The following is a 7,584-nucleotide window of genomic DNA, read 5'->3' as shown; positions in this document are numbered from 1 at the left end:
GCACTGAGGCCATGAAGAAAGCTATCAAGGCAAAACAGCAAGAGCAGCCAGCAATTGTATACTGGGGACAGGGGATAGGAGCAACACAATGTCAGACTGCTCCCCACCAGGGCTAGGCGACCTGGAGCAATCTGTAAGATGAGGCCCCTAAAAATGCAATAAAAATATTTTGTGATGTCGTAAAGGAGACAGGAGGAAGGAACACGACCAGTTGGATTGTACACCAAACTTTATTAAATGCTCAAATGTTCAATAGTTTCAGTACTGCTGTTAGAGAAGCAATATGGGAATTAAGTATTAAGGAAGTGAAGTCCAGTAGTTAGAGCATGGGGCTGGAAGCCAACACTCATGCTCTCCTTTTGGCTCCACTACTCACTCGCTGTGTGGCCTAACCCAAGCCATTTAATCTCTGTGTGCAATCTGTACAATGGTATAATAGTCTTTTACAGACATGTTCTAAGGCTCAAATAATTAGTGCTTGATAATGTACTTTGTGATGAAAGGTGTTAAATAAGTATAAAGTATCATCACTAGTTTTATTACTATATGTATACCCAGTCTGTCCAAAACTGATGCCTATACTGTAGCTACAGGTATTCCTTTACATGTTTATACAAGAAATTTTAAAACATCATTTGTCTTTGCAAGAGTAGATGTTGTTCATCTAGATGAGATGTGATTCATCTCATCCAATTTTCTTTCTTCTGAATTGAAGCACATATTTATTTATGTTAATGTTAAGAACTGTCATCCCATTGTTTGAATACAATGGGAATAATTCTCAGCTCCTTTGAATTGCCACAGGTCCTTGATTTCATCTGAGCTGCAATAACTTATCGAAGGGAAGAGTCCAATTTAACATCTCAGAAAGTTCAGAAGGCAAATTTTACTAGTTAGTCACATTTTAGATTGCTATCATTATTTCCTCAGAGTCATCCTGTGGCAGTACTTTAAGGCTGTTATGACACAGGGCTAGCCACAGAACAATTAGGACATATGAGTAAATGCTGTAAAATAGTCATAATGTTCACAGCTGTAAAATTGAGTTGTACTTCCCTAAGAACAGGCCAACTCATGAGATTTCTTTTATTTCCACTACTTGTGGTTATTGCCTAATTATTTGTTTCCATGTCTAACAGGCAGTCAGTGTAACTACTCATCTAAATGTAGGAAAAAAGATTATGAGCAACCAGTCCTAGCAAGCACAGCAGCAAAAAGCATACTGCAAATATGAAAGGTCTTAGGGCATGGGAGTGCCTTGCAGGGCACGAGAGTGCCTTGACCCACTCCTGTTGTAGTAGTAAGTTCTCAAATAAGAGGCAGTGGCAAATAACGAAGCAGCAATAGTAGATCTCAAACGTGATAACTAAGGGACCTTAGACAATCATACACGTGTGCATTCAGTTTTGTTCTGAAGGAAATGAGTCAATGACTTGAAATGCAGTGAAAATTACCAAGAAGGGCCAATGAAGCCACACTAAGTAAAGTCCTCATTAAAGTCCACGCCAAGGAAAGGAGTGGATAAAATAAGGAAGAATGAAGGAAAAATCGTCAGTGACGTTTGCAAGCTCATAAGGAGAAAAACAAAAAATGAGTGGAACCATCTGCAATATACAAAAAAAAAAAAAAGAATTATTATTTCTAGACTCTTCAAAATGCTCAGAAAAGTCAAAAAGAGAATGACGCTCACACCAGTGACAAAATATCATTACAGGCCAGAAAGAGGCATTAGTGAGACCGTAGAATGAGTCAAAATATCTGTAAATCTAATTAAGAACAGAATGTGCCAGCAGAGACAGTCACAACATGATTACTGAACAGCCTGAGAAAAGATGGGGAAATCTTACTGAAGTTAATGATGGCAAATGTTACCAACGACAAAAGTTATACAACCAAGACTGAGAAAGAATTTAGAAGAAACCAATAAAAAAAMCACCCTCAACTTACCTTCTGAAAGACTCTTTCAGTTCTAGGAAATGGACTACATTTAAAGGGTTGACTGGAACATATCTACCTTTTCACCGAGACAGTGTTCACATTTATCAAAAAAGCAGAAATGACAATATGATATATTAGCATAAGAGCTAGATTTTACCAGGGAGATAGGCTGTACAAATGCATGTGTCAAAGAGAACAAAATATAAGTTTAGGAAATTCACCATCTTTGTCCTTCATTGCACAACAGAATTGATGACACTCAACACTCAGGGTTCTTCTGCAGTGTACAGATTTGATTAAGAAGATAAATTCCAATTTGAATTCTAAAAGTCTTTTATTCAGTGGCGGTGCTCCATCCATTACTCAACAAAGTAGTAGAACTTTACTGTTTTGACTGATGTTTATTTTACCAAATAAATCAAAGAATGACAGTGTATAGAAGCTGAACCATTATCATGCACATTTACACCATTATAATTTTATCTTGGTTCCTAACATTATATAGTTAAGCTTGAAACATTTAGTATAACTTATTTTTTCCTAACTACTATTAGAAATGCCTGCCTGGGATTCCAGATACTTTTGATGTAATAATTTTAATGCAAGACAATTCATTTATAACATTAAAAAACAAAGTGTATCTTTTTCCTGTTTCATATCTCCAGGAATAGTAAAGAGCAAAAAGTCTCATATGACCAAATTTCTGCCTTGTATTTCTGATAATTCATCACACTGGTATCCATCTGTCAGAGTCCAGTGAAGCACTGAGAAGCTATGTAACATATATATAATCATCCAGGAATTATTTGGAGAGCAGTAACTTGAGCTGAGTTCTGCCAGGTCCTAGACTCCAGATCTACCTCTACCTCTTAATCATCCTGAGAAAGAAGAAGAGTTTCATACTCTATCTCAGCAACAAAAAAGAATGGTCTTTTTGTCACAAGGTGAGGGGAGAGTAGGAAATGCAAGGTCTTCACTCAAGAATGCTTTGGTAATAACCTCCCTGTGGCATCATGGTGACAGAAATGTTATCAAATACAGCAGTGTCACAGAGGGAGATGAATCTCTCAGTCTGAAATCACAAGCCAGTCAGGTCAATAGGTGTAGTTTCAGTTTAAGATTATAACATCCAAATATATGTGTCCAGAGCTCTATCTAAGCTCCTGACAAATTAACGACAGTTGAGGGTCAGGGCAACCTGGAAACTGATTCCGCTCACCAAGGTTGACTACTTTCTGTTCCCAAACATAGACTTCTAGCTTCATTCCAGATGCCCTGGTTATCTGAGAGATCTGCATGGCAGATATGACACAGGACTCAAAGGAGATCTGTGACCTTCTGGAGAACAGTGGGTGGCCAGACCAAGACATCTCAAATAGCACCAGGCACTCACCCTTACTGGCTGGTTACCTGAATAACTCTTTCAACAACTCTGACTGTATTGACCATATCTCCCTTGACTACTCCCTTAAACACCTAGCTCATATATAGTTACTACCTTTGGTGTCTTCCTCTTGAACTAAATCCTATCCATTATATCAACAAGTAATAGCTCAAAATTCCACCCAGAAATCAAAGCCTTATCCAAAGAAGATACAAGCACAATCTGGGCAACCATATTCTCAGCATGAAACATTTTTCCAACCAGCCTGATGGCCACATTTATGCACCAGCTTGAATTTACAAACAGTTTTAATATCTAACTTCCATTAAGTAAAAGCGTTAATATACTGCGGAGCCTATGGCAGAGGGTTGGGTGGGTGGCAGCAGTAACAAAGTTGACATATGGAAGGATCATGAAAGAGTTTGCTCAGGTTTGTCTATTGTTACTGGAAATGCATCAACGGCCTAGAAAGAATTAGTAGAAAATGAGGAACAATTATTTATAATGGGAGGAAATGCTAATTAGATGTAGCAAGAACTCTACTTTGCCAAAAGATTTCTGCTGAGCAGAGTGGATGCTAAAGTGTGGTGCCAAACACAATATAACATTTCTCAAAAATGAGGTAATTAGCACACTTTGAGGCACTGATAAAATCAGAATTCTTCTAACACATCAGCAGAAACCATTGCAGTAGAGAAGAGAAACCAAAGAGTTAAGCTTTTACTAGGCTAAGCGTACTTGTCATATTAAGTATACATTTTCCAGATGTGCTTTTGGTTATTGTGTCACATTTCACTACTCTGGGCATTGCTATGATATTCTTTTAGGAGTCTTATCATAACCAGCATAATGAAAACAAATGAATGCATCAGTGCTTAACTTCTTTGGATAGATAAATTATAAAACAAAACCTCCCAAACCATTAATGTAGTGTCTGCGGTGCTTGTCTTGTGGAGTTACCATGACCAAAGCTAAGCATTTTTTCTGTGTTCTCTCATAGCTCCTTGCTAATGTAGTCCCTTTATATGGTCCTTTAAGTACCTTTATAACTGAAGATGCAGTTGAAAAATCCAGTGTAAAGCACTACTTACAAAAGCACCATTTCTCATACCAAGCACATAGGTTTATGTTTCATTTCTGCTGGACTGCCTTTTTAGAACTGTGAAGAATACTGAAGTGAAAAAGAATATTTGGATAGATGTTCTATGTCTGTCAGCTGCAATGAGGTTCTGATTCTAGTGCTATTTCATTACTCAACACTCTTAATATTTCTTCTTTTTTTCATGAAAAGATGTACAGCAATTTGGCATCAGCTTTGCAGAATGGCTGTGTATGTTCTTTAGTATTTTCCCTGACCTTTAAAGGATTCATCTTTCTGCATGTGCAAATTCTGTGAGCAAAAGAACYTGCAAAATGGTGTTTGACCTGAAAATACCCCCAAATTAGTTTTGCTTAAGGAAACTATATTTAAACCTGAAAAAGTGTCTAAATATTTACTTTGAAGGCAATATGATCTAGTGACCAGGTCATTGTACTGGAAGCAGAAAATATAACATCAGTTTCTGGATCTGTTACTGACTTGCTTTGTGACTCTCGGCAGTGTAGTTCATTGCTTTGCAACTTCAGGCACGAGTCTAAATCTGTGACTCTACATGTCCTTCTGCCTTTTTTCTGTCTTCTCATCTAATTGTACTAAGCAGGTAACCTTTTAAGGCCTGGGGTAAAATATAGCATTGTTGGAGTGTTGTGATTGTAAATCATGCTTAACCAATCTGATAGCCTTCTATGATGGAATGAGTGGCTGGGTAGATGAGGGGAGAGCATTGGATGTTGTCTACCTTGACTTCAGCAAGGCTTTCGACACTGTCTCCCATAACATCTTCACAGGCAAGCTCAGGAAGTGTGGGTTAGATGAGTGGACAGTGAGGWGGATTGAGAMCTRGCTGRATGGCAGARCTCAGAGAGTTGTGATCAGTGGCACAGAGTCTAGTTGGAGGCCTGTAGCTAGCGGTGTCCCCCAGGGGTCTGTACTGGGTCCATCCCTGCTCAACTTCTTCATCAATGACTTGGATGAAGGGACAGAGTGCACCCTCAGCAAGTTCGCTGATGATACAAAACTGGGAGGAGTGGCCAATACGCCAGAGGGCTGTGCTGCCATTCAGAGAGACCTGGACAGGCTGGAGAGGTGGGCGGAGAGGAACCTCATGAAGTTCAACAAAGGCAAGTGCAGGGTGCTGCACCTGGGGAGGAATAACCCCAGGCACCAGGACAGGTTGGGGGTTGACCTGCTGGAAAGCAGCTCTGCGGAGAAGGACCTGGGAGTGCTGGTGGACACCAAGTTAAGCCTGAGCCAGCAATGTGCCCTTGTGGCCAAGAAGGCCAATGGTATCCTGGGGTGCATCAGGAAGAGTGTTGCCAGCRGGTCGAGGGAGGTGATSCTCCCCCTCYACTCAGCCCTGGTGAKGCYRCATCTGGAGTACTGYGTCCAGTTCTGGGCTCCCCAGTACAAGAGGGATGTGGCACTACTGGAGCAAGTCCAATGAAGGGCCACAAAGATGATTAGGGGACTGGAGCATCTCTCTTATGAGGAAAGGCTGAGAGAGCTGGGCCTGTTTAGCCTGGAGAAGAGAAGGCTGAGAGGGGATCTTATCAACGTGTACAAGTATCTGAAGGGAGGGTGTCGAGAGGATGGGACCAGACTCTTTTCAGTGGTGCCCAGTGACAGGACGCGAGGCAACGGGCACAAACTGAAACACAGACAGTTCCATCTGAACATGAGGAAAAACTTCTTCACTGTGAGGGTGACAGAGCCCTGGAACAGGTTGCCCAAAGAGGTTGTGGAGTCTCCTTCTCTGGAGATATTCAAAACCTGCCAGGATGCGATCCTGTGCAACATGCTCTAGGTGACCCTGCTTGAGCAGGGGGGTTGGACTAGATGATCTCCAGAGGTCCCTTCCAACCTCAACCATTCTGTGATGCTGTGATTCTGTGATTTTTACTATTTTTTTTATTGTGGTATAGGCCTACTAAGATCTTTCTCTTTCTCTCCTTAGTAACCTCTTTGCTTTTATGTTTGCTAGCTTGCTCGGCATTATAAAGACAATATTCTGACGCAAGCTCCCCACAGATCATTATCTAAGAACTGTCACAGGACCAGAAATGGAGGAAGAAACAGCTTCTCAAAACAAGAAAGATGAAGTGATAAGTTATTAAATTGCTAATAGCTAATAAGCTAAACTTTTCAATGCCATAAAAATTCCCCAAAAATGCTGCAGAAAACTTGAGCAAGAATTTTGTCTCTTCGTAAGAATGAACAGATCAACTTAAAAATATAAAATGAGTAAGCAAGAGGGTTTGGGGGTTTCTTTTTTTATACTGTTGGGTCAGAATTATGAGAAACATGTATTAGTCTAGAAAAGTGAAATGGTGTAAGGCAGTTATCAGACTGCACTACAGATATTTTAGGAAAACAGATCTCCTAGGGAGAGTGAGCCTTTTAAAGGATATCAGTTTCCAATAAAAACTCAAAGAGAGGATGAAACTTTTGAAACATTACAACAGATTTGAGACTGTTGAGTTAAACATGCAATTTTGAGGTTTTATTGAATCCCTAATTCAAGACTAAATTGCAATAAGAATCAGAGACTTAAAGTAAAGAATGAAATTGCTAGGAGAATGTGACTCTAACTTAAATAAAAATAACTAAAATATGCCAGATTGCAGSTAACAGGCACAACAGTTTGCAGAGTAGTTTCCAGGCTCTTCTTCTAGGTCTTCTGGGAACTTCTTCTGGGATCTTGGGCACTTCTGGGAACTCTTCTAGCAACTTCAGGGTGCCAGATGCTGCTAGGAGAAGGATAGCTACTCAAGGCTTTTTCTTCTACCAACTCTAGCAATTTCTAAGGCCCTCTGTCAACTATTCCTGTTCAGTAAGTGCTTATATCTATATCTTCAGCTGCCTCTTGATTAGGAGGTGTCAGGCACCCATTCAGCTAGTGCTCCAAAGAGACCTGTATAGCTGTCAGTCCAGAATGCAGCTCCAAGAAGCATCAATCTGTGCAGAAGAGTGTGTGGAAGGGGGCTGGTAAGTGAATACAGTGAAGGACTGATAACAGCCACAGAGCACAGTCCCCAGCATCGTCTGGAACAGCTATGCCTGCCACAACAGAGGCCTTGACTTGGGCAGAACTCTGGAGAGAGGACACAGTCATCCAGGTCCCAGGCTGCTGGCAATGGCTGCTGCCTCTCTCTGGGTGGGGAGG

The sequence above is a fragment of the Apteryx rowi genome, unplaced genomic scaffold, assembly GCF_003343035.1.
Source record: "Apteryx rowi isolate R43461 unplaced genomic scaffold, aptRow1 scaffold_849, whole genome shotgun sequence".
Classification (NCBI taxonomy): Eukaryota; Metazoa; Chordata; class Aves; order Apterygiformes; family Apterygidae; genus Apteryx; species Apteryx rowi.
This window is presented reverse-complemented; position numbering follows the sequence as displayed.